We start from the raw sequence: 27388 nt of genomic DNA on the forward strand, positions 1-27388 counted from the left end.
TGATTTGTAGGCTAATTGGCTTGGTATAATTGTAAATTGTCCTTAGTGTGTGTAAGATAGTGTTAGTGCACAGGGATTGCTGGTCGGCGCGGACTCGGTGGGCCGAAGGGCCTGTTTCCGCGCTGTATCTCTAAAACTAAACCTCAAACTCTGCTTTAGCTCCTCTCCTCCTGACACCTAGCGAGACACATGGAAATGATATTGCAGAAACGGCCCAGTAACTGCATCCTGCAATTTCCCTCAAGAGTTCACCCATGACTTTCATCCACATCCTGTTGCTGCAGCTTTCTATTTTGCTTTGGAATGATCGCAGATCTTGAGGCTATTACTTAAATATCCCTTTCTCTCCAAGAAGAATGTTCATGAGGGTATAGAAACCGCACTCTTTAAAAAAAAAAATCAATGACCACGTGGCAGGCGGCAATTTCCTTCCGTCACTCTACTTGCACCTTTCACCTGAACTGTCTTCCAATCATTCCGTTCAATGATACTTTATGGTAACATGTACCTATCTAGTTGTTACAGGAATGCTTTGTTTTGCATACAACCTGGTAAATTGGTCACCTCGGCAGTATGCAAGAGTCGCCACGCTTCTGGTGCCGACAATGTTACAAAAAGCTAATCGAACAGTCTTATCTTTTTATCAGCCATTCACCACACTGCATTGCAGCCTATATAATTAATTTTTCAGGGATAAACAGAGATGACCATGAATCACTTAACCTCTGACGGTAAGTGGGGTGCAGATTACATGCAGATCAATCTGACATACCACAGCGAGAGACATTGAAGGCAGTGACTACTCTGCAGCAATCAGCATTACAAACACATATTTGCTCATACACCTCCTCCGTGGCACTAACTACATAATTCTCCAAGGAGGTAAGGTTCATTTACTGGGCTCCACATGGAGGTGTGGTTTTAAAAAAATAAACTTGTTGGAGTGTTGCAGAGCTGACCGCAGCCCCACTCACAGCCTCTTTGCAACTAGCTTTAAAAATACACAGTGCCAAGCACGGATATGTACGCTGCTGCCCTGCCTCAAAGTAAGTTATTCTACCTGAGCCAGCTATGCCAAGACAATTCTCCCAGGCAATCTGTATAACTTGGCAAAATCATACCTGATATGTGGCACACACTCAAAGAGTACGCTAATAGTACGTAAACAAAGGGGGGTGAGAAACCCTAAGTTCTGTTTGTTTATTTCCGTGTTGAAAGTGATGTTAATGCCATTGGAAGACTGCAGAGAGCAGCTCTTTTTATGGATTTTCATTATCAGCGCTGTGGACAAGTTTACATTCTGTTTTATCTTCTTGCCTGGGTAATCATCAATCCCACCGAATGGAAGGCTGAAAGGAGGAGGAGGAATTCGACCATGACCATGATTTAAATGAAACAATTCCATTCCAGCCAGCTCGCCCAAGTAGGGGGCCTTCAGGGGAAATGAATCCAAGCTTTAGACTTTTGACTCACATTATTTTGACTGAATCAAATGCTGTTGTTTGGTTGTCATAGTTTAAATTTGAAAAGCAATTTGCTTTGGAAACAGGTATGAGAAACTTAGTGAAAGCAAATAAGAGGAAATGGAAGAAATCAAATTATATAATGGAATCAGAAAGGCGATTTAAAAATTAACATTGTTTCTTAATTGTGCACGGAATTAAAACATATTTCACTCATCTCCACACTGTCATTGCAGCTATAATATATCCAAACATTTCCAAAAGTGCAAAATGCTTCTTTCAAAGATGGTTGAATTGCCAACAAGATCACAGATAAAATCTGTTGAGCTAGAAAACCCATCACAATGCACCTTTCCTTACAGTTTTAAGCAACATCTACAATGCTTGATTTGGACAATTAGAAGCTTTTCCCCCCATAAAAGAAGAGATTTTCTTATCTGCAGCAGCTGGGGATGTGGAACGAGGCTGCACACAAAGGGAAATAAAAGAGAGAGAGAGAGAGAGAAAGAAAACAACATCTGGATTTCATTCACAGTATCTGAATTTCCTTCTCTCTTGTATGAAGCTCCCAAGAGTCGCTCAGTAGGCCCTGCTCCAATTTGAAACTCACATCTGTGCTGCAGCCAAGGCACACATTTGGTTTCAATTCTCAGTTTGGCTTGGGTTCAGGAGGAGGATCAAGGAACTTCAAGGTTGGGCTGCACTAATGCCACAGACTACGTAGTAAAGCTTTGCTGCTTATAAAAGAAGGAGCAAAGCAGCAGAAAAAAAAGGATTGCTATTCTTCCATGATATTGTTTTCAAAGCATTTTTTCATTTTTTTGGGACTGTAATTTAAGAGAGGGTCACTGACAATTGCTTGAAACCTTTTGCACAGAAGAAGGTCTTTGAAACCATTTTACTTGCACACTATCCTGTGGTGGTTCACAAATTAGACATTGGTTGGGGGATATCATTTCCTGTTGAACCGGGCCAAACCATAACTGCGCTTAAATATACATTCTTTTCTCTGATCGGCTGTCAGTTAGTCAGTTCATCCCCTTCATTTAAATATCTACATTCACTGGCACCAGGAGTCAGTCATTTGAGCCTTAAACCAACCCGCTCACCATTTGTGAGTTTAAATGGCCAACAAATTTGGACCCTTTTTTTTGTCTAACTCAAATGAAAATACAAATTTATTTCTGTGCTACCTAGCATTAAAACAAGATGCAGCTAGCTACTTCTGAAGAAGGCTTCCGACCCGAAATGTCCGCCAACCATGTTCTCCAGGGATGTTACTCTACCCACTCAATTACTCCAGCACTTTGTCTTTTTTTAAATAAATCAGCATTTGCGGTTCCTTGCTTCTCCGGCTAGATTTGAATATTACCAACGGGAAAACATATTTGAAGCCTATTTCACATTGACCTTAACAAAACCACTGAGTAATGTTTAGGTATTTGAACATCTCATGAAATAGGGTTCGCTCTGCAAACATGAAATGATTGTCTGTTCACTAAAATGAACTGAGCATCCTGTTTAAAGAATCATAGAAAGCTCTTATGCGAGTAACTATAAAGTGATACATGGTATTAACAACTGAGCATTGTAAACATTAATTAGATATCTGGTGAATGAATGGGATTCAGAAGGATGAGTTTCCTCTATGATCCATGTCTCCAGAATTATTCTTTAATGGTGCAGTACAGTTTTGTTGCTGCTGATGCATCAAAGAGTTCAATGCAGTATTTTGGATGGAGAAGAGTACTAAATATTTGGAGCAAATACATATAGTGGAGTTTGAAACTCAGTGTCTTCATGCGTAAAATCTGTATCCATATTTGACTGTAAATGCACAGATTGGTAATTGTGTAAAATTAGTGTCACCTATGCCATCCTTCCACCATGGACAGCATATGAACAGTTAGATGAGTCTGGACACATGTTTAAGTTGTATTACTAATTCCACTTAAAGAATTCTTCCAAAAGCACTTTTCAACATTGTTACAACGGCGAAGAAGCTGAAATCTAAAGCTGCACTTGCATGATCCCACCATTGAGGGGTATGCAATGCCTAAAGTACTTGCTACGGAGAAACTCCAGTATTTCTGAAAGACGTTTTCTTGGATTCAGCTCTGGACCTCACTTGTTTTCTTCAAATCTCACTTTAGATTAAAAAAGAACAGCCAATCAAGAAACTTTATAATTTACGATATGCATGGACTTAGATGTTCCCCAAAATGGAATGAGCAAATCAAAATGGACTTAGCTATCCAGCATTATCTTTGGCTGTTACTGTTTTCACTTATTACTTGTAACGTATGCCTGCTTTGTATCTAGACTGTGCTGGGAAACCAACTGTCTGCATAAATATCTTTACAATGTACATGCAGTTTTTTTCCCTATTTACAAAGACCCTCCTGCCTTCGGCAATCAATGTACTGTGTAGACGTGGCGTCTCAGATAAATGTACTGCATCATCAGTGAATAGAAATACTTTCACCATTTTTTTGGATCTCCACTGATCTCAACAAACAAGTTCATATCTAACACTTACAAAGTGTAATTTTTAATTAGTGTGAAGTGGTGCTGTTCACCAGTTTATACCTGGAATGGATCTTACAAGTGAACTTGAATGAAACAAATTGTAGAATCGTTCAGTCAGAGTCAAGCAGCAAGGACACACGTCCATTGGTCCACCCATGATCAAACACCCATTTACACCTAATTCCTAATTTTTAAAATTCTTCCCATCAACTCCTCCCAGATTCTACCGCACACCCTTCCACCCTTTCATAGCAATGACCTCGTGGTTCATTAATCCAGAACATCACTGGTGCTTGATGTGAAGATGAAGGCTTTGTGTCGTTTAGTTTGAAGATACAGTGTGGAAACAGGCCCATTGGTCCACCGAGTCCATGCCGACCAGTGATCCCCACACACTAACACTATCCTACACACACTAGGGACAATTTACAATTATACTGAGTCAATTAGCCTACAATCCTGTACGCATTTCGAGTGTGGGAAGAAACCGGAGCACCCAGAGAAAACCCACGCAGGTCATGGGGAGAAATTCTGTACGAACAGCACCCGTAATCAGGATCGAACCCGGGTATCTGGCGCTGTAGGGTGGCGACTCTACCGCTGCGCCACCGTGCTGCCTTTGATTGGGTTATTCCAATTTCTTTCCTGCAACTGGCAAAGGCAAAGAGCAACTGGGAACAACAGCCTCTGCTTTGATATGGTGTTGATGGATTTTGTCACCCTGAGGTGTTGAAGGTCCATTGGATTTGTTATCTGTTCAAGAAAGGTATTTTATAAGCATGTACATTTTTCAGGCAGTCAGTAATTAGTTTTTAGTAAAGTTGGTCATTATTCATTCAGATTAATTTGCATTCCTGTTAAAATTATACAATGCAAATTTATAAATCATAAATTATAGATCTAGCAGAGTTGAGTACAAAGAAGACCAGACCAAAGAATTAGAGAATGTTAGTCATTTATAAACCCATGCCTCAATACTGGCACTAAATGCTCTATCTTGGTTAATTCCATTTTCCATTCCTTGATATATTTTCTTTCAGATGATGACGGCTCTTCAAATCCTTATCCAAGTACATCTTAACAATGGCGAAGGTAGTTGTCTCTTCCGATCTTTCATGCAGTGATTTCCAAGCCATTCCACTCATTGAATGTCATTTTTTTAAACTTTGCTTTTATTTATTCTCCCACTGGTTAACTTTATACTTCAAGTCATTCTTTTCACTGCTGAAGGAAAGAGCTCCCTTCCAATCATACTATCGAAACCTTTCATGATTTTATATACATTGCTTAAATTTATGCACACCTCCTTTGAAAAACATACCCAGGCTAGATGGGTTTCCCTCATACCTACAATAGTAAGATTAAATGAGAATTTACCAGTTTGAAGTTTGATCTGTATTTTATGAGGAGTTACGATGAGGGATTACGTGAAGAACCCGTCCAGCACGCATGCGCTACATACTTCAAAGCAGCAGTGTGGAATCACAGAAACAACACAATAATTGAAATAAACATAGTAAAGATAAGGAGAAGTTACCAGTTGATCTCTATAATTGAGGGTGGGAGCGGAGGGCACGTAATCCCTCATCGTAACTCCTCATAAAATACAGATCAAACTTTAAACTGGTAAGTTCTCGTTTAATCTTACTATTTTACTTTGGAGTCACGTGAGTGACTACGTGAAGACTTTAAAGCTCTGTGATTTCAAACCGTGTAACAGTTCATACTTCATTCGCTGCCGAAGTCATCCAAGGGAGGAAGTATGTTATCGTAATCAACCATGAATCTGTTTGTAAAACAATAATGGTATTTATTTAACAAAAACAAAAAGAAAATAATGCTCCCCCGGGCTTAAATTATATATTTGCAGATTCTAAAACTCTTTCTGCAAATAAAACAGGTTCTGCTAACGGCTTATCGTAGAACGTTTGGAATGTTTTCTCCATGGACCACCCCGCTGTAGCCAGGATGTGGTCCAATGGCACGTCCATCCTTTTAGCCGCCGATATGGATGCTGCCCTGGTGGAGTGAGACGTATAAACGTCAGTATCTACTCCAGCAGCTCCCAGTACCTGCTTGAGCCATCTGGAGATGGTTTGGCTCGACACCCGACCATGAGGTTTTTTGTGGCTGACCCATAGGGCTTTCTCTCTCCCTCGGGAATCTCTTGTTGTGTTGATGTAAACGAGTAAATGAGTCATGACACATAACCGAGGGTCAGGTGGGTACACCCGGAAATCCATAACCAGGCCTGAAGTTCCTGGCCTGCTCTGCTTAACCAGCTCCTGAATAGTGAATGTGATATGGTCTGGTGTTATAACCATGTTGTCCAGTCGAAGTAAGTGGAGGGACTAGACCCTTTGTGCTGAGACTAGTGCCATCAGCATGACCGTTTTCAGGGTTAGCTGTTCCAGGGTGAGAGACCTGGCTGGTGACCATCCTCTTAGGTATGTCAGGTAACGTCCTAGGTAAGTCTCTTCCACAAAATATGCAGGAAGGTAGTGAAAGCGTTGTAGAGTAGTGACCGCAACTATTGACACAGTTTAACACAGTTCTAGCATGTCCAATTTGCTCTTAGTGTTCTGTACCTCAGTCAATAAAGGCAAGTATTCTGAGGAAACAAAGAACTGCAGATGCAGGTTTACAAAAAAAGGACACAAAATGCTGGAGTAACTCAGCCGGTCAGGCAGCATCCCCGGAAAATATGTATAGGTGATGTTTTGGGTCAGGGCTCTTCTTCAGCCTGATGATGCTGTATCACCCGCTGCATTACCTAAGAACTTTGTATTTTTTTTAAAGCAAGTTTTCTGTTTTGCTTTCTTATCTGCACGATAGGGCAGCAGTAGAGTTGCTGCCTTACAGCGCTTGCAGCGTTGGAGACCCGGGTTCGATCCCGACTCTGGGTGCAGTCTGTACGGAGTTTGTACATTCTGCCCGTGACCGTGTGGGTTTACTCCGACACTCCAAAGACTTACAGGTATGCAGGTTAATTGGCTTAGTGTATGTGCAAATTGTCCATAGTGTGTGTCGGATAGTGTCAGTGGTCAGTGCGGACTCGTTGGGCTGAAGGGCCTGTTTCCGCGCAGTGTCTCTAAACTAAACTAATCTAAACTATATGTCCTGCTACCTTGTGGGATTTGTGGACATGCACTCCAAGATCTCCCTGTTTCCTACCCTTGCTATCCCGATGTTTATCAATATTTTCCACACAGTGGTGCAGCTGGTAGAGCTGCTGCCTCACAGTGCCCGAGACCCAGGTTCAACCATGAGCTCGGGTGCAGTCTGTATGGAGTTTACACATTCTCCCTGCGACCACGTGGCTTTCCTCCCATTTCCTCCCATATTTCAAAGACACGCAGGGGTTTATGTTAATTGGCTTCTGTAACTTGCCCCTCGTGTGTATGGAGTTCTTGCGGAATGGGATAACATGGATCTATTGTGAATTGGTGATACATGGTCAGCATGGACTCGGAGGGCTGAAGGTCCGGTTTCCATGTTGCATCTTTCAATCTATCTGCCATCAATTCCCTTGCTTATTTTCCCTATCCAAATGCATTACTCCACACTTCTGAATGCCATTTGTTACTTTGGTGATCACATATTTAGTTAATTGATATTTACCTGAAGTTTAAAACTTTATTTCGCAATGTCATCAACACCATACATTTTTGTACTGTCAGTAAATTTCCTAATGGTGGCCTCTCCCTTTACATTTAAATTGTTTAGACATAGAGTCATACAGCATGGAAACAGGCCCCTCGACCTAACTTGCTCACACCGACCAACATGTCCCATCTGCACTAGTCCCACCTGCCTGCGTTTGGCCCATATCCCTCCAAACCTGTCCCATCCATGTACCTGCCTAATCGTTTCTCAATTGTTGCAATAGTCCCTCTCTCAACTACCTCTTCTGGAAGCTTATTCCTTACCCCCACCACCCTTTGTGTGAAAAAGCTACCCCTCAGATTGCTATTAAATCTTTCCTCCCACACCTATGTCCTGTGGTTCTCGATTCCTCTACTCTGGTCAAGAGACTCTATGTGTGTCTACCCAATCAATTCATCCCACGATTTTATACACCTCTATAGGATCACCCCTCATCCTCCTACACTCCAAGGAATAAAGTCCCAGCCTGCTCAACCTCTCCCTATAGCTCAAACCCTCAAGTCCTGGCATCACCCACGTACATCTTCTCTGTACCCTTTCCGACTTGATAATATCTTTCCTATAACATGGTGCATTTAAAACCAGTTATATTCCACACAAAGTACAAGAGTACAAAGTACACCTCTGTGGAACCCTGTGGAACCTCAATACATACAGTTCTCCATTAGTGATTAACTTTCACAGAGCGCATCTTAATAGAGGGCATCGGTCCGGAAAGAAAATCCTATGATTTATTAAATCTGAATTATCTTGGTTGCTTGACTGGGAGAGTTGCCGAAGGTTATTTCATATGTTTGGCAAAATTTCAACACAAACTTTGACTATTTGGAGAAGACTGCACTTCTTAAAAGCGCACCATTGCATAGGACAAATGTTGTTATGATAATGCAATGGGTTGTGTACCTTGATTAATGGTGGCACTTGACCAATCCAGTCGGATGCAAAAATTTACTTTAATCATCAGCGCAATCAATTCTTAATGTGTTTGCCTGCAGATAGAACGGGAAATGATCAATCCATTGAATCCCTCCTTCAAAAGGGAGTCTCTTGCCACGACTCCACAGAACAGTGTCTGTGCTGTAGACTGCAGCTTGCTTATATTGTCTGCTTCTCCCATCTGGAACAGTTATTACAGAACCCACCAGTCACCTTACTGAACTTACCAGACCAAATGGTTTGAAACTGGGGTAAATAATCAAACTATAAAAGGCAATCCCGTTTGCCACGTTGAAGAGCCGCTCAGTGTCTTTACATGCTAAGTGGTGTGGCTATTCCTTAAACATGATTACATTTCTCTTGCATGATCGTGAGGAGGTTTATGAGAGCGCTGTGCCTGCAATGAGTCAGGACTTAGGAATGTTCCTGGTGATGTGTCTGTTGTTCCATTCTAAATTTAATAGCAGTGCTCAGATTCAACAAGTTTTGTTGCTATGTTTATAAGTTACATGAATTACTGTATGAAAAAAGAAGTGGGATTCATTTTGTCTGGAGTTGGGGGGGGTGATTTTTAGCAGCTTACATTTTAAGACATTTGTGGTTTGCCTTTATGTCACTATGACATATTTTGCTACAGCTAGTAATATTCATGTTTTGGGATCCCCTATCACGGCAATATTTTCTGCCCCCAGCAAGTTCAACGGAAGTCTGGACCTCTCTATTTAACAACAACTATAGGACTTGACAAAGACTTTTACCTTCATGCCGTGAGGTTGAGAATAATCCACATCTGTGAACTGTGACCTGAAAGGGAGAACTGGTGTTATTTATTGCCAAAGAAAGCGAGATTGAGCAGCTAAAACATTGTTCAAAGGACAGGAAATCACCATTCTGTAAATAATTGCTCTTTTCATGACTTGTGATTGGAACTGGGGTTTGTGTACTACGTAAACAGATATACACACCTACCTGGCTCCAGATTATATGTAACCCACAGCTTTACTTAAAATGTGACTTTACATTAAAAAAAAGGCAATTGAATCATCTCGAAGTTCCTTGTAATTTTATGTGAAATTTTATTTTGCCTGGAAGTCTTCAAGCCCGTCCCCACATCTGCCGTGTCTTGGGAGACCTGGTAATGTGCTCTGTTATCCGACTCTTTTTCTCTGGTATAAACTATGGCTCTGCAGGCCTGACCTGCTCAGTGTAAGGATGAGGCCAGTACAACTGGCTCTCTCTTCACTGCCCCCCATCTTCGTGGTTGAGATGAATCAGTCTGGCTTAAGGCTGGGAAGATAAACACATACTTTGCTAATTAATTTGGTCTGTGGCTGATAAAAACTGCTGGGACTTGAACTTGGCACCATATTCTCAGCTAAAAAGGAGGCATTTCATGCTTTAAGTAATAGATTTAGTTGGAGGTCTGTTCCTTGTCTAACTGCTTGATATAGCTCCCTGCTTCTAAATTCTGCACACATTTCAACTAAAATAAGTTGTTGCCTTTTGTGTAAAAAAAAACAACAGGCTAGATCACGGTAAATCTTGTTCAGTTCCCCGATTTGCTGTCTAAGTTAGATTTAGCTCTTAGTGCTGAACGAATCAAGGGATATGGGGAAAAAGCAGGAACGGGGTATTGATTTTAGATGATCAGCCATGATCATATCGAATGACGGTGCTGGCTCGAAGGGCCAAATGGCCTACTCCTGTACCTACACAATGTGTCCTCACCAGGTCTTATATAACTGCAACATGACCTCCCAACTTCTATACTAAATATTGTTTAAGAGGGAACTGCAGATGCTGGAGAATCGAAGGTTACACAAAAAAGCTGGAGAAACTCAGCGGGTGCAGCAGCATCTATGGAGCGAAGGAAATAGGCAACGTTTCGGGCCGAAACCCTTCTTCAGACATTGACTAATGAAGGCAAATGTACCAAAAACCTTTTTTGACCACCCTATCAACCTGTGATGCCACTTTCAAGTGTCTATTTACCTGCACTCCTAGATCCCTCTGCCCTACAACACTCCCCAGAGCCCTACCATTCACCCATGTTAGACTTCCCAAAATGTAACACCTCACATTTTTCTGCGGTAAATTCCATCAACCATTTCTCAGCCCACATGGTCAATCGATCAAGTGCCTGCTGCAGTTTTTGACAAACTCCTTCACTCTGTGTTCAGTTTAGTTGATTGTCAAGTGTACCGAAGTTCAGTGAAAAGCTTTATCTACAATATGACCCACTTTTGTGTCATCAGCAAACTTGCTAATCATGTCATGTACGTTCTCATTCAAATCATTAATATAGATGGCAAACAGCAATGGGTCCAACACCGAACCCTGAGGCACATCACTCGTCACAGGCAACCTTCCACCATCACCCCTGGTTCCTTCCATGAAACCAATATTCTATCCATTCAGCTATCGCTCCTTGGATCCCATGGGATCTAACCTTCCAGAGTAGCCTACCATGTGGAACCTTGTTGAATGCCTTTCAGAAATCCATATATATAGCATCTACAACTCTGCCCTCATCAACCTTTTTTGTCACATCTTCAACAAACTCAATCAGATTTGTGAGACACGACCGCCCATGTCCAAAACCATGCTGACTATCCTTAATCAGCCCTTGTCCATCTAAATACATTTATAACCTTAATGTTCATTAATAATCTTATAGATCATTATAACGGACCATGGGGGGGGAGAAGGGGGGGTATGTTGTCCATTATTGCCAATTGTCCACTATAACTGAGTAAGGGATTCGCACCATCCACCCAGTGGTCATTTTGCGAGGCAATGTTGTTTTCAAATACAAAGTTCTTTTTAACAGCTAACTGCTTATTTTACTGCGAGCTAAAAATACTAAAAGCTGTTTGAAACATTGTTTAATAGAGTATCATTGTACATGTATTGGTGGAAGCAATTGCTTGTCAAATTCAGTGACCTCCTACAGTGCACCTAGCAGCAGGAAATGGCAGAGAAATTAATGGAGATGGTACTGTCTGGTGCTTTCTTTTATAAAGAGGTCCGCAATAACAAGGGTGGATCTCTTGTTTCGGTTGCATGAGCTATGTAAAATCATGCAGACACACCTGAAGGCTAATTGTAGAATAGATCCTATGGGTAACCATATTTAATATTGACTTTATGTACATTCGTAACGGTACATATGATTTACCGGCATTCCCTCATAAGTATGTTTATGTAAAGAAAATAATTACCCCTTTTTTCTCAGTTCATAGGTATGCAGGTGCAGCAGGCAGTGAAGAAAGCAAATGGTATGTTAGCTTTCATAGCAAAAGGATTTGAGTATAGGAGCAGGGAGGTTCTACTGCAGTTGTACAGGGTCTTGGTGAGACCACACCTGGAGTATTGCGTACAGTTTTGGTCTCCAAATCTGAGGAAGGACATTATTGCCATAGATGGAGTGCAGAGAAGGTTCACCAGACTGATTCCTGGGATGTCAGGACTGTCTTATGAAGAAAGACTGGATAGGCTTGGTTTATACTCTCTAGAATTTAGGAGATTGAGAGGGGATCTTATAGAAACTTACAAAATTCTTAAGGGGTTGGACAGGCTAGATGCAGGAAGATTGTTCCCGATGTTGGGGAAGACCAGGACAAGGGGTCACAGCTTAAGGATAAGGGGGAAATCCTTTAAAACCGAGATGAGGAGAACTTTTTTCACACAGAGAGTGGTGAATCTCTGGAACTCTCTGCCACAGAGGGTAGTCGAGGCCAGTTCATTGGTTATATTTAAGAGGGAGTTAGATGTGGCCCTTGTGGCTAAGGGGATCAGAGGGTATGGAGAGAAGGCAGGTACGGGATACTGAGTTGGATGATCAGCCATGATCATATTGAATGGCGGTGCAGGCTCGAAGGGCCGAATGGCCTACTCCTGCACCTAATTTCTATGTTTCTATGTTTCTATGTTTCATGAGCTTTTCAAAGATCTGTGTGAAATTCATTATTTACAGTATTAGAAATGTTTTTCATATATAGCATAGGATATACTTTGTGTAGGAAGGAACGGCAGATGCTGTTTTACACCGATGATAGACACACAATGCTGGAGTAACTCAGCGGGTCATGCAGCATCTCTAGAGAAAAGGAATATGTGATGTTTCGGGTCGAGATCCTTCTTCTATAGGATATACTTTGTTGAGCTGCTTGCTTTGCAGAGACATATTGTGAAGGAATTTTTAATAATATTCTTATTTAAAAAATATACAACTCAGCAATTTTTTTCAGGATTAAGAATGGCTGTTGTTTGAAGAATGGTCTTCAACAGATCTAAAAAAATACACAACTTCCAACAACAAGTTAAAGATATCATTAGATGAAGGGGGGACCCCCAATGTTGCCAAAAAGAGCAATAAGACTTCAGCAATGACATTGATAAGAAAAAGGAAAGTAGAGTATGAGAGTAATCTAGTGGCACACATCAATGTAGTTATGACCAGTTCTATGGAGATGTTAAAAGGAAAAGTTAAGCAAATGTTACGATGAGTTATTAACAGACTGAAACAGGAAATTATACTGAGGAAATGGCAAAGAAATTAACATTTTTTCCCTGTCTTCACAGAAGACTTAATAACTTTCCAGAAATAGTATTGGTGAAAAGGTTTTGAATGAATGAAGAATTAAAATAAATTGGCAATAGGAAAAAAAAGCATTGCAGCATTTAATGGTGTGGAAAGGGCATATGCCTCACAGTGCCAAAGACCCGGATTTGACCCTGATCTCGGGTGCTCTCTGTGTGGAGTTTGCACCTTTCTCTGTGACCACGTCAGTTTTCCCTGGGAGCTCTGGTTTCTTCCGACATTCCAAACATGTGTGGATTTGTAGGTAAATTGACCCCCGTAAATTGCCCTTAATGAACAGAGCAGATGAGAAAGTCAGATAACAGAACTAGTGTGAATGGGTGATCGATGGTAGGCCGAAGGGACTATTTCCATGCCATATCTCTATACTAAACTATCTCCAACACCTGATATCTTACATCCCAGTGTTTTGAAGGAGGTGATGATGTGATAGTGGAAGGATTGAGTAACATTTTACAAAATGTTATCGTTTCTGGAATAGTTTCCACAGATTGGAACACAGTGAATATAACATCCCTACTTAAGAAAGAAGGGACAGGGAAAGCAATGAATCCGAGCCTAAATTGCTTGATGACAGTGATAGGGAATGTTCTAGAAACTTTCAGTGAGGGAATGATAAGTGATCTCTTACAATCTAATAAAAGGATTATCAATAGGCAAAATAGATAATTGAAAGAGAAATCATGTTAAATAATCTGATAGAATTTTGTAAGGTTGAACCTAATGTAGGAGATGGGGAACTGGTTGTCTGTTTCGACTGTCGAGGGCCTCAGAGAAGGTGGCATGCAAGGTCACTAACCTAAATCTGAGCTATGGGTACTGGGCATTACATATCAACATGGGCTTGGGGTTGGTAAATTGACACAAAACAGTAATTAGGAACAAACTGGTCATTCCCCGCTGTGAAGGTGTAGCACAGGTCATAATATTAAATATGGTTACCCATAGGATCTATTCTACAATTAGCCTTCAGGTGTGTCTGCATGATTTTACATAGCTCATGCAACCGAAACAAGAGATTTACAGTCCACCCTTGTTATTGCGGACCTCTTTATAAAAGAAAGCACCAGACAGCATCATCTCTTCCAGTAATTTCTCTGCCAATTCCTGCTGCTAGGTACACTGTAGGTCACTGAATTAGACAAGCAATTGCTTCCACCAATACATGTACAATGATACTCTATTTAACGATGTTTCAAACAGCTTTTAGTATTTTTAGCTCGCAGTAAAAAAATGCAGTTAGCTGTTAAAAAGAACTTTGTATTTGAAAACAACTTATTGCCTCGCAAAATGACCAGTAGGTGGATGGTGCGAATCCCTTACTCAGTTATAGTGGACAATTGGCAATAATGGACAACATACCCCCCTTCTCCCCCCACCCCCATGGTCCATTATAATGTCACAATTCCAGCTATTGATATCAATAAGTTGGAAGATGAATCAAGTGTACTATGTCAAAGTGTGCTGGTGGTACGAAGCTGGGTGTCAGTGTGGGATGTGAGGATGATACATTAGGGGTACAGGAGGTGTAGATCAGCTCAGAAATGGAATGTACACATGAATATGGAATAGAATGTGGAAAAAATGCGGTCTTCCACTTTGGTATAGAATACAGAAGCAAGTAGTAGTATTTTAAATGGTGGGCGATTACAAGTTATTGATGTGTAGCAGGATCTTGGTGTCCTTGTACATTAATCTATCCATCAGACAGCCTCATGAAGAGTAGAATTACCTCAGCCATCCTGGTCTCACTTTAACACTTGTATTTCTAATTATTCTATATTATCTATGTGTTATTTCATTTACAGGCACATTACAGCTGCTGCAAGTAAAATTGTATTGATCCATTGTTGGTACTTATGACAAGCAAATACTCTTGACCAGCTCTGAAACATAACTGTTACAGACTGTTACCCTACTTTTCCAACTTCAACATTATCTTTGTTTCCCTATCTACAGGTGCCTCGCTCACTGAGTGCTTCCAAAACTTTCTGGTGAAGCATAATATTTGAGAATAAACACAGGATAACAATCTTGTCTCAGATTGTCAAGCATTGCATCATTGTACTTGGACAATGCTTCTGGCATTGACCTCTCTTGCTACGTCTGCCAATTTCTCTTGAACTGAGAGCAGATCCTACAGTTTACTTAGGGACACATCACTGCTACTTCCATCACATTTGCCAAGGCCTCCAATTCTGTGCAAAAAAAAACCCCTTGGTGTGGCCTCTCTCGCATGTTTGAACATTTCTCAATGTATTATAGCATGGATTCCTTTTATAACAAGCCCCACTTGTATACACAACATACCTCCCATTCAAGAAGTACGTCCAAGAAACGCTACCCATGCACAATATTGGAAGCCTCTTGATGGGCGTAGCTAATGAACAATGTGGATAGATTAACTACTTGAAGAATTATTTAAAATGACAACAGCAACAATTAAGATGCTGTCTTGCAATGGAACAAACAGCAGGGGTTAATCTCAAACTACCATTGGCTGTGTCCATTTTTAGGAGTTGTACAGTTTAACCACTGGTTGCTTTAATGAACATGTGTGTTCAATGTTAAGGACCTCATGAGGAAGTGAATCGGAATATCTCACAGGAACCTGAACAAGATCCTAAAATCAGCTTCAGATTTGAGAGATACAGCATGGAAACATGCTGTTCAGCCCATCGAGTCTGCGCCGTCAAGTGATGAACCTGCACCATCCTACACACTAGGGACAATTTACAATTTTTACAAAAGTCAATTAACCTACAAATCTGTACGTCTTTGAAGTGTGGGAGGAAACCGGAGCACCCAGAGGAAACCCATGCGGTCACGGAGAGAACATACAAACCCCGTACAGACAGAACCCATAGTCAGGATCAAACCCGGGTCTCTGGCGTTGTAAGGCAGTAACTCTACCACTGTGCCACTATGTTGTGAAGTGTGACTCCAAATTCATCATGGGAAACAATATTTTTCAACTAATAATATTGGAATGGAAAGATAGAGTTGTGCAGAAAACAAAACTGATTGGAGTGGCCTGTTGAGCAAGACAATGTGCCTTTAACTGCTGACATTTCAGCCATTGTTGAGGAAGACTGTGTTAGTGATACAGTGCATATCGACCAATCACACATTGCACCACCCTTTTCTACAATGGTAACAGATGACCGCGTGTTTACCTACTTTGAGACGAATCTGGAAGACAGACTTCAGTTCATCCAACATAGTTCATGTAGAAGGCAAAGCAGCTTTGAAGACGATAAGAAATCTAAAATCCAGGATGTTGTTCCACAAGCATTGCTAGATTAAACTAAACATATGAAAATGATACATGAGATCTAAATGGCAATACATTAAAAACCTCATGTCTGCTTATAGTTAACATTCCCCAGCTAGGCCCTAATGCTTTTACTGATTACGTGCTTGAGGCAGCAAGAATTCAGACTTCAGGTATGAAATCTAAAGCACGTTCCTTTTGCTGCAAATTTTTCCGATGCAATCCATCCATGGGCTATTAGAGTTTCTTCACTGTTAACACTTTCATAGTTTTCTGATGGGGTGACAAGTGTCAGGCAACTAATCGAACTTTTAAATTATTTTTCTGTTAGGATTCATGATGTCTTGTGTCCATTCAGGTTTTGATGGTTCTGAGGCCACTGATGAGGCCAATGTGGGAAGCACAGATAATTTCACGGATGGGAAGAAGGAGCCTGATTGGGGTGGGAGGCAGTGTGTGAGTGGTTCACCTCTTTAACCATTTATGATGAGTTTCTTGTAATCCCAATGCAAGGCCTCAATGTTCGTTAATACTGTCCTTAAAACTCCTTCACCATCTTGAGTGGTGATGCACCAGCGATTCTAATGTTTGCTTTCGTAGTCTATGTGAATAGCCCAGTGATGCTGTCAGAGTGTAACCAGGGTCTCATTACTGGAGATGTTGACCTGGGAGAGGACGCTGATGTTGCTTTAGTTTTTTCTCTGGTGAAAGTTGGAGGATTTTGTAGCGACATTGTTGGTGATAATTATCCAGTGACTTCAGATGCCTGTTGAAGGTCATAGGTCATAGGAATAGAAATAGGCTATTCGGCCCAACGAGTCTGCTCTGCCATTCAATTATGGCTGGTCTATCTTACCCTCTCAACCCATTCTCCTGCCCTCCCCATAATTCTTAACTCCCTTACTCAACAAGTATCTGTCAATCTCTGCTTAAAAAAATACTCAATGACATGGCCACCTCAGTCATCTGTGGCAATGAGTTCCATCCTTTAATCTGAGGCTGTGCCCTTTAGTTCTGGACCCTCCCACTAGTGGAAACATCATCTCCACATCCACTCTATCTAGGCCTGGTCATCGAGGCTTATACTATGTCTTTGGTTATGTTGGCTGTTGTTCCATGGCAGCATAGTGATGATGGAGTCAGTGGTAGGAAGTCTGGTCTGTGTGATGGACTTGGCTACATATACATCTATCTGTGATTTATTGTGGTCTTGGGTAGAGTTATTCCCAAGCCAAGCTCTGATACATGGTGCATCTGTAGAAGTTTGTGAGGATTACTGGAGACATGTCAAATTTCCACAGCCTCTTCTGGAAGTAGAGGTATTGATGCACCTTCATGGCTGTCATGTCAATGTGTTGCTCTATGACAGATCATTGGTAAAATTAGCACCAAGGAACTTGAAGCTCTCAACCATTTCCTCTTCAGCATCTACCACCAGGTGGCGCCAGCAATGGCTACCTCGCCAACAGTCTGTCTGTCCCTTCCTTCCTTGTGTTTTATTAGTATGTGTTAAATGTATGTTTTTAGTGTTCTTCAGCTTGTTTTATGTGGTGAGTGGAGGGGGAGGGATTGGGGGAAACTTTTTCTAATCTCTTACCTCGATGGAGATGCGATTTTTTTCCGTATCGTATCTCCGCCTGCACTGCGGCCTATTATAGAGGAGTTGGCGGCCTTTGCTGGAGTGCCTTTTGAGAGCTCCCCCCGTGGTGTGCCAACAGGACTTTAACAACGCGGAGCCCGCGATGCCATTGTTAGGGACCGACCTCGGAGCTTCAACCATGGGTGCCTGTGGACTTAACATCATGGAGCTCGTGGACTCTGTTCAGAGACCGACTTCGGGAACTCCAAGCTGCAGGAGCTTTGACCTCCCCAACGCAGGAATTTCGATCGCCCCGTCGCGGGAGCTTCGACCTCCCTGACTGTCGGAGAATTCAGAGGAAGAAGATTGGACGTTTTTTGCCTTCGATCACAGTGAGGAATGTGGGGAATCCGCTGTGGTGGATGTTTATGTTAACTTTTATGTTGTTGTGTCTTGTTGCTTTTCTTTTTTCGTATGACTGTATGGTAACTTGCATATCACTGTACCTTAATTGGTGCACGTGACAATAAAAGACCTTTGAAACCCTTGATGCTGATATGGGCATATACTACACCATGCTTCCTGAAGTCATTAACAAGCTCCTGTGTCTTGTTGACGTTGAGGGCGATGTTATTGTCTTGACCCCATATCACTAAGTTCTCTCTCTCATTCCTGATCTGAATTTGGCTGTACAGTCGTGAGTCTAGAGGGTGTAGAGTAGGACTGAGAACGTATCCTTGTGGGGCACCGGTATTGAGGTCTGCGGATCAGATAGTCGAGGATCCAGTGGCAGAGATGGTAACTGATTCCTGGGTCTAGGAGTTTGGAGATGAGTTGAAGGGATTATGGTGTTGAAAGGAGAGTTATACATAGGAGTCTTTGTTGTTCAGGTGTTCCATCAATGAATTTAGGGGCAGGGAGATGGCATCTGCTGTGGACCTGTTGCAAAGGTAATCAAACTGCAGTAGATCAAGGCTGGCTTGGAAGTGCACCATCACCAGATTCTTAGAATAAATTGGTAGAATTCTATAATAATATTCTTGCAGTTAGGCCATCTTTAATACAAATTGGCACCATTTTTTGTGTTTAAATTACCATTAATTTTAAATGAAAAGAAATTTGCTTCTCTATTTGATCTCCTCCAGGACTTAAAAACGATAGCATTCTTAGTTGAACTTGAATTTTCCTTCATTTTACCAATCTGAGTTTTTTAAATTCTCATCATTACCCAATGGTGCACTTTAAATCTAATTTTATGATAATTCTTTCTGATCGGGTTGATATTCTACATTTCTGACCTGCCTACAGAGGCTCCTCCCATTCGGAAGTACTTTTATTAATGAATACGTTTTTTATGAACATGGAAGAGGTAACACAGATGAAAAATCACACAAATCAGCCAATATTTATCATGTTAACTGTTGTGTGGAGTTAAAGTCAAAGTTAAAATCTTTGAATAAATGGAGGTGACATATAATTCGGTGTTTCTGATTAAACAAAACAAAGAACCCATTCTTGGGGACAGACAGCCGCAGATGAAGTCGCTGATGAAGGAATTATTAAAGGACAAGTGGTTAAAAAAATAGAAATTCATAAACATACATTCCAGCCCAGAGTCCGAGACTTAGGTGCGCACTAACTACTGGACCACAAGATGAAATTCATTGTTTAAAACCACAGCAAATTCTTGATGTAATCATCAGACTATTTTAACTTCACAGGCAGTTTACTAGCTATGCACAGAATGAAGTTAACTATCGTAAATTTATTTCATTGATTTAATCATTATCAATAAAATGACACCAGTCTGAAATAATATTTAAGGGAAATTTCCTCTTACAAAAATATGGTGTGATGTTTGAATAAATGAAAGTCAGTGTATGAATAATTTTGGCTTTGTTTTTCCTCAATTGCGTCTCAAAAAAGTTGCCCCATACACCTCCTAAAACTTTCCCCCTTTGACTTTATAGCTATGCTCTCTAGTCTTTGACATTTCCACATTGGGGAAAATGATTCTGACTGTCTACCCTATCAATGCTTCTAATAATCCGGTATACTTCTATAAGGTCGCCCCCCTCAGACTCAATCCAAGTTTGTCTAACCTATCCTTATAGCTAATACCCTCGTATGCAGGCAGCTTCCTGGTGAATCTGTTCTGTGCCCTCTCCAAAACCTCATCGTCATGTAATGGGGTGACCAGAACTGCACACAGATCTGAAGGATAGCTGCCTGCTTGAGACACCAGAGATCATTAGATGCCTGTGGATTCTCAGTCCTTCATAAACACACGCTTCAGTGGTGAAGTGAAGAGCAAAGCAGGAAGAGAATATTGAGGCACTGAAACATGGATGTTTTTGGTTCTTCTTAAAGCTTACATGCCTGTTAATGCAAATTGAAAACCGCTGTCTAAATTAGCTTAATGGCTTTACCCAGGAAGCACATTTAATATATTTTCAAAGCCCTCTTTGATGTTCAGCTGGGCACAGTTACTATTAGGATGATAAAAAAGTGGCAAACTTTAATGTTTATTCTTTTATGCTCACCCCCACCACTCCCCATATTGGCCATGGGCCAGAGAGCCTCAGTGAAGTCCTGAACAATATGCATCAGCAATTCACAGTTTAGTGGCAACCTGTGTCATTTATGTGCTTCATTTGATGCAACTGATAAATTGACTACATCTGCGACAAATAAATATATTTCACGTAGGTCGACAACCAATGTCGGAGTTGGGAGAGTTCTATTATGTCGTACCTTATGAATTTTTAATAAAACTACCATTGTAAGGACATTTATCAATGGCAATTAAACCAGTCTCAGAAATGACAGAGGATATTGATAAAATGGGAGTAACTTCCCACAAACAGCTAGGAATCATCCGATAATATTTAAATTAAACTCATTTCACTATTAGTCAATGCTGTTTGTTTCGGCCCGAAACATTGCCTATTTCCTTCACTCCATAGATGCTGCTGCACCCGCTGAGTTTCTCCAGCTTTTTGTGTACCTTCGATTTTCCAGCATCTGCAGTTCCTTCTTAAACACAACTGTTTGTGAGCTAATAGTTTCCCTTTGATTATTTCGAAGGATGGAAACACTGAGGTAAGATGTCATCTGTTTGGTTTGGGAACATTTAATAAGAAATAATGAAGGAGCCATTTATTAGGGCAAAGCTGCAGGGTGTCTAGATGTGAAAAGTTCAACATAAAGCTAAACACTTTTTTATGAGCAGGTTGACAAGCTGAGCAAAGATGTAGCACGTGGAATTAGTGAGATGCAGAAAAACAGACTGAAAATTAGAGCAAAATTAGAACATGGAATTGGCATCAGATCATTAACCTAAAGGTATTGTACTGATCCATTTCCATTCGATTTTACAATGTTAGTTTGCAATGTGAGATGATCCTTCACTATAACAATCTATCCTTGGGAAAAACTAACACTGATTTATTACTTTCTCCAAACTTAACAGAAAACAGGCAGGTACAACATGGCTGGTAATTATTTCCTCCTTCCCACAACATGCTAACATTTAATTGTGAAGAGTTTTCCATTCGGTGTCATTCTCCATTGATATTGTTACGTACCAGTGCACCTCACTATTGTGACAAAGAGCTAAAGCCAAGAGAAAAGAACGTGATGGAAAATAGAAAATACTTTAAAAGGATATGTAAATAAGTAGACCTTCCAACAACTGAGGCTAACTAGACTTGAGGGTAGTACAAATGGCTGCACATGGCAGAAATCATTTAACAATGAGTTTTGTTACAGAGACGAAAATAATATTATGTGATTGCCTGTAATTTTCAATCTGTAGTTACTTTATTTGGTTTAAATGCCAACGTTTTGTTTCACATTCCAGCAAAAATAGTGATAATTGAGCAATGAAAAGAGAAGCATTTCACTAATTATTTAAGATAAAGAGTAAAAAGAAAGAGCAAACTCGTAAAACAAAACGTTCAGCTCTCTCTTTACAAGAAGAACCAGATAATAAACTCTGACTGAAGCGAGAGCATATCTGATTTTTTCTCTGGGATATACTTCCCCACAAATTTTTATGAGTCCACGTTACCAACCTTGGTCACTGGCAGCATCTTATTAAAATTGAGAGCACACCATATGTAATCCTCTGACCATTAATTGAATGCTCAGGACAATGTGTGTACATATTGTGTATATCCGCAGTCACAGAGCATGGTAATATGAAGGCATAAATTTTATCTCTCGGTTGATCAAGATTTAGTTGCCCAGAGTAGGAGAATCGAGGACCAGAAGACATAGGTTTAAGGTGAGGGGGGAAAGATTTAATAGGAATCTGAGAGGTTTCACACAAGGATGGTGGGTGTTGGGTGGTGGATCAGTTGCCTGCCTTGGTAGACTGGCAACTACCTAGCTGCCAGAGGAGGTAGTTGAGGCTGGGACTGTTTCAACATTTAAGGAACAGTTAGACAGGTACATGGAAAGGACAGGTATGGAAGGATATGGACTAAATGCATGCTGATGGGTCTAATGTAGCCAGGTCGTGTTCGCCGGTGTGGGCAAGTTGGGCCAAAGTTTCCACGCTGAATCACTCTATGACTTCCCAAAACTCAGCACTGAGATTGCAGGGAATTCCTTATTCACGTCTTTGGGTGTCCAAAGCCAATGACCTCCTTAAGTTCACAATCTCACTGTCTCTCCTTATATTCTTCTGTAGCGTGGCATTATACATCTGCAATAATATATTCTTGTGTGAATTCCTGCCAAAATCACCACCAAAAGCACATTAGCTCACACTTATATGGATTAAATTCTTTCTGTCACCACTCTGCTCAACTTTCCAGTTGACTGATACCTTGTTGTATCCGTAAACAATCTTCCCTGCACGTAACTATTCCATCCAAAAACTCTAAGCACTGAATTTTCAATGTATTGATGTAAAATTGCTTTTCTTAATGCAATAATTTGCAATCTGATTATTCGTAAATGCAAATGGTTCAGCATCTGGCTGCGGTGAAAGGAAGCACTCAGTCTGTCACAGACTGGGCTGCTGTTCCCATCCCTACCCCTCCAGTCACCAGGTCTGGATGCCACACATATCAACCAGTCACTGGGGTCTTTGTTCCCATGTTCTCTGCCACATGGCACACCACCAGATTCAGGGACAGTTTCTTCCCAGCTGTTATCAAGCAACTGAATCATCCTACCACAACTAGAGAGCAGCGCTGAACTACTATCTACCTCTTTGGTGACCCTCGGACTATACTTGATTGAACTTTGCCTTGCACTAAACGTTATTCCCTTATCATGTATCTATATATTGTAAATGGATTGATTGTAATAATGTATTAGAATCATACAGTGAGCGATACAGTGTGGAAACAGGCTCTTCAGCCCAACTCGCACACACCGGCCAACAATGTCCCAGCTACACTAGTCCCACTTGCCTGCACTTAGTCCATATCCCTCCAAACCTGTCCTACCCATGTGTAAGAAAGAACTGCAGATGTTCGTTTAAATCAAAGGTAGACACAAAATGCTGGAGTAACTCAGCGGGTGAGGCAGCATCTCTGGAGAGAAGGAACGGTCGACGTTTCGGGTCGAGACCCTTCTTCAGACTATCCTATCCATGTACCTTCTTAAACAATGTGATAGTCCCAGCCTCAACTACCTCCTCTGGCAGCTTGTTCCATACACCCACAACCCTTTAAGTGAAAAAGTTGCCCCTCTGATTCCTATTAAATATTTTCCCCTTCGCCTTGAACCTATGTCCTCTGGTCCTCGATTCCCCTACTCTGGGCAAAAGACTCTGTGCATCTACCCAATCTATTCCTCTCATGATTTTGTATACCTCTATAAGATCACCCCTCATCATCCTGCGCTCCATGGAATAGAGACCCAGCCTACTCAATCTCTCCCAATAGCTCACACCCTCTAGTCCTGCCAACATCCTTGTAAATCTTTTCTGAACCCTTTCAAGCTTGACAATATCTTTCCTATAACATGGTGCCTAGAACTGAACACAATATTCTAAATGCGGTCTCACCAACGTCTTATACAACTGCAACATGACCTCGCAACTTCTATACTCAATACTCTGACTGATGAAGGCCAAAGTGCCAAAAGCTTTTATGACCATCTTATCTACCATCAACTTGATCTTCAAGGAACCATGCACCTGTACTCCTAGATCCCTCTGCTCTACAGCTGTTGTCTTTCAGCTGACTGGTTAGCATGCAACAAAATATTTTCATTGTACCTCGGTACATGTGTCAATGAACTGAACTCTGTGCACTGAGTGAAGCCCCCATCCTTGTCGTCCCACCCACAGTCTCACTATAAATCACCTAGTTATATTGTTTGCACTCCCTTGAAATGAACCTGGTTTTATTTCACATGCCTCAAGCTCACTAAGGTCTAGTTACCCATTGTCCCTTTAAAACTACGGAGGGTCAAGAGCTTCAAATTCCTGGGCGTGCATATTTCTGAAGATCTCTCCTGGTCCGAGAACACTGATGCAATTATTAAGAAAGCAAATCAGCCTCTCTACTTCCTGAGAAGATTATGGAGAGTCGGTATGTCAAGGAGGACTCTCTCTAACTTCTACGGGTGTACAGTAGAGAGCATGCTGACCGGTTGCATCGTGGCTTGGTTCGGCAACTTGTGCGCCCAGGAGTGGAAAAGACTACAAAAAGTAGTAAACACTGCCCGGTCCATCATCGACAGACTTCCCTGCCATCGAGGGGATCTATCACAGTCGCTGCCTCAAAAAGGCAGCATCATCAAGGACCCACGTCATCCTGGCCACACATTCATCTCCCTGCTACCTTCAGGGAGAAGGAACAGGAGCCTGAAGACTGCAAGGCCAAGGTTCAGAAATAGCTACTTCCCCACAGCCATCAGGCTATTAGACTCAACTGAAACAGATCTCCAAACATTAATAGACCATTATCTGTTTATTTGCACTTTATCTGCTTATTTATTGATGTGTGTGCATATTTATATAATGGTATATGGACTCACTGATATGTTCTGTATTCATGCCTACTATATTCTGTTGTGCTGAAGCAAAGCAAGAATTTCAGTGTCCTATCTGGGACACATGATAATAAACTTTCTTGACTCTTGACTTGACTTGACTCTTGAGCTTGTGTTATTCCACTGTGCTATATTTAAAGGGAATGTGAAGGAGCATTCAGGGTTTAACATCTAATGCCAGCATTAAAGTCCTGAATTAAAGGAGGCTTACCATAGTCACTGTACCATTAAATGCCATTGTGGAAGCAGGAACTTAGCACTTGGAGATACAGCACGGAAAAAGGTTCTTCGGCCCACCGAGTCCACACCAACCATCAAACACCCATTCACACTAGTTCTATGTTGTCCCACTTCCGTTTCCTCTACACACTAGGAGCAATTTTACAGAAGCAAATTAACCTCCAAACATATGACATTTTTGGGTTGTGGGAGAAAACCAGAGCACTCGGAGGAAACTCACACGGTCACTGGGAGAACATGCAAATGCCACACGGACAGCACCTGAGCACAGGATCGAACCCGAGTCTCTGTCACTGTGAGGCAGAAGCTCCACCTGCTGCTGCCCTATGCCGTGCTATTGTGCTAATTATCCACACTCATGGTGGAAAAAGCTGTGCCTGGTCCTCAGAGGTGTTGATTTTAAGTTTAGGAAATGGTTCTGCCTCAGGTAAAAGGCTTTGAGAATAGTTTAATGATACTCTTTTAAATCTTTCCAAGAATGTTTTTTTAAATCTTTAATGGCTTGTTAATTTAAATTTTTTAACATTTAACTATGTTGTTAAAGGTACCTTGGAAACATTTGGAAACATTCAGAAAGTGTAGGAAGGATCTGCAGATAAACACAAAATGCTGGTGTGACTCAGTGGGCAAGTCAGAAGAAGGGCCTCAACCCAAAATGTCACCTATTCCTTTTCTCCGGAGATGCTGTCTGACCTGCTGAGCTACTCCAGCATTTTGTGTCTATCTTCAGAAATATTAACGCTTTATTTCAGACGTTGATCAACAAGATTAATTACGTGGGCATGACCAGATCATCTGTCAAATTCTTCCCTCAATCTCTGGCTGGGGCTACAATTGACCACCACACTTTTAGACCATTGAACCGTTATGTCAACTCCTCTTGCCTCCAGTAAAACACAAAGTGCTGGAGTGTTACTGAATGTGTCAGGCAGCATCCGTGGAAGGATTGGATAGGCAGCATTTCAGGTCGGGACACTTCTTCAGACAGACGCTGCCCGACTACTGAGTTACTCCAGCACTTTGTGTTTTGCTCCAAATTCCAGCATCTGCAGGTCTTTGTGTTCACACTGCCTCTATTTGCACCAAACGCTCACCTATGTTATTACAAATGTTTTGTACATCCAGATACAGTGATTTTAACATTAGTTTATTATCATTTTCTCTTGAAGTAACTTTGTTGAATGATGCACTATTAACATTAATCATTTATCTGCCCCTTCTTTTCTCTCTTCTTGTTACCTCGTACAGTCGTACAGCATGTAAAAAGGCCCTTTGGCCTAACATGTCCATGCTGAGCAAGATGCTCTATTTAAGCTAGTCCCATTAGCCCATGTTTGGCCTCATACCTTTTCCTCTTGTAACCTAATCAGCCACCTTAAGTTTACTTTAAAATGTCCATAATTCCATTCTGATCTTCAGAAGGATCTTGACTTGAAATGTCACCTATCAGTCTGAAGAAGGGTCCTGATCTGAAATGTCACCTATCTGACAGTAGAAGAGTCCTAACTCAAAGATGAAGCATACAAATTAGCCAGAAAAAGCAGCCTTACAGAGGACTGGGAGAAATTCTGAGTCCAGCAGAGAAGGGCAAATGGCTTAATTAGGAAAGGGAAAATAGATTATGAAAGAAAACTGGCAGGGAACATAAAAACTCACTGCAAACGTTTTTATAGATATGTGAAGAGAAAAAGATTAGTTAAAACAAACGTAGGTCCCTTGCAGTCAGAAACAGGTGAATTGATCATGGGGAACAAGGACATGGCAGACCAATTGAATAACTACTTTGGTTCTGTCTTCACTAAGGAAGACATAAATAATCTGCCAGAAATAGCAGGGGACCGGGGGTCAAATTAGATGGAGGAACTGAGTGAAATCCAGGTTAGCCAAGAAGTGATGTTAGGTAAATTGAATGGATTAAAGGCCGATAAATCCCCAGGGCCAGATAGGCTGCATCCCAGAGTACTTAAGGAAGTAGCCCCAGAAATAGTGAATGCATTAGTGATAATTTTCAAAAACTCTTTAGATTCTGGTGTAGTTCCTGAGGATTGGAGGGTAGCATGCAACCTCACTTTTTAAAAAGG

The sequence above is a fragment of the Leucoraja erinacea genome, chromosome 27 (genome assembly GCF_028641065.1).
Source record: "Leucoraja erinacea ecotype New England chromosome 27, Leri_hhj_1, whole genome shotgun sequence".
Taxonomy (NCBI): Eukaryota; Metazoa; Chordata; class Chondrichthyes; order Rajiformes; family Rajidae; genus Leucoraja; species Leucoraja erinaceus.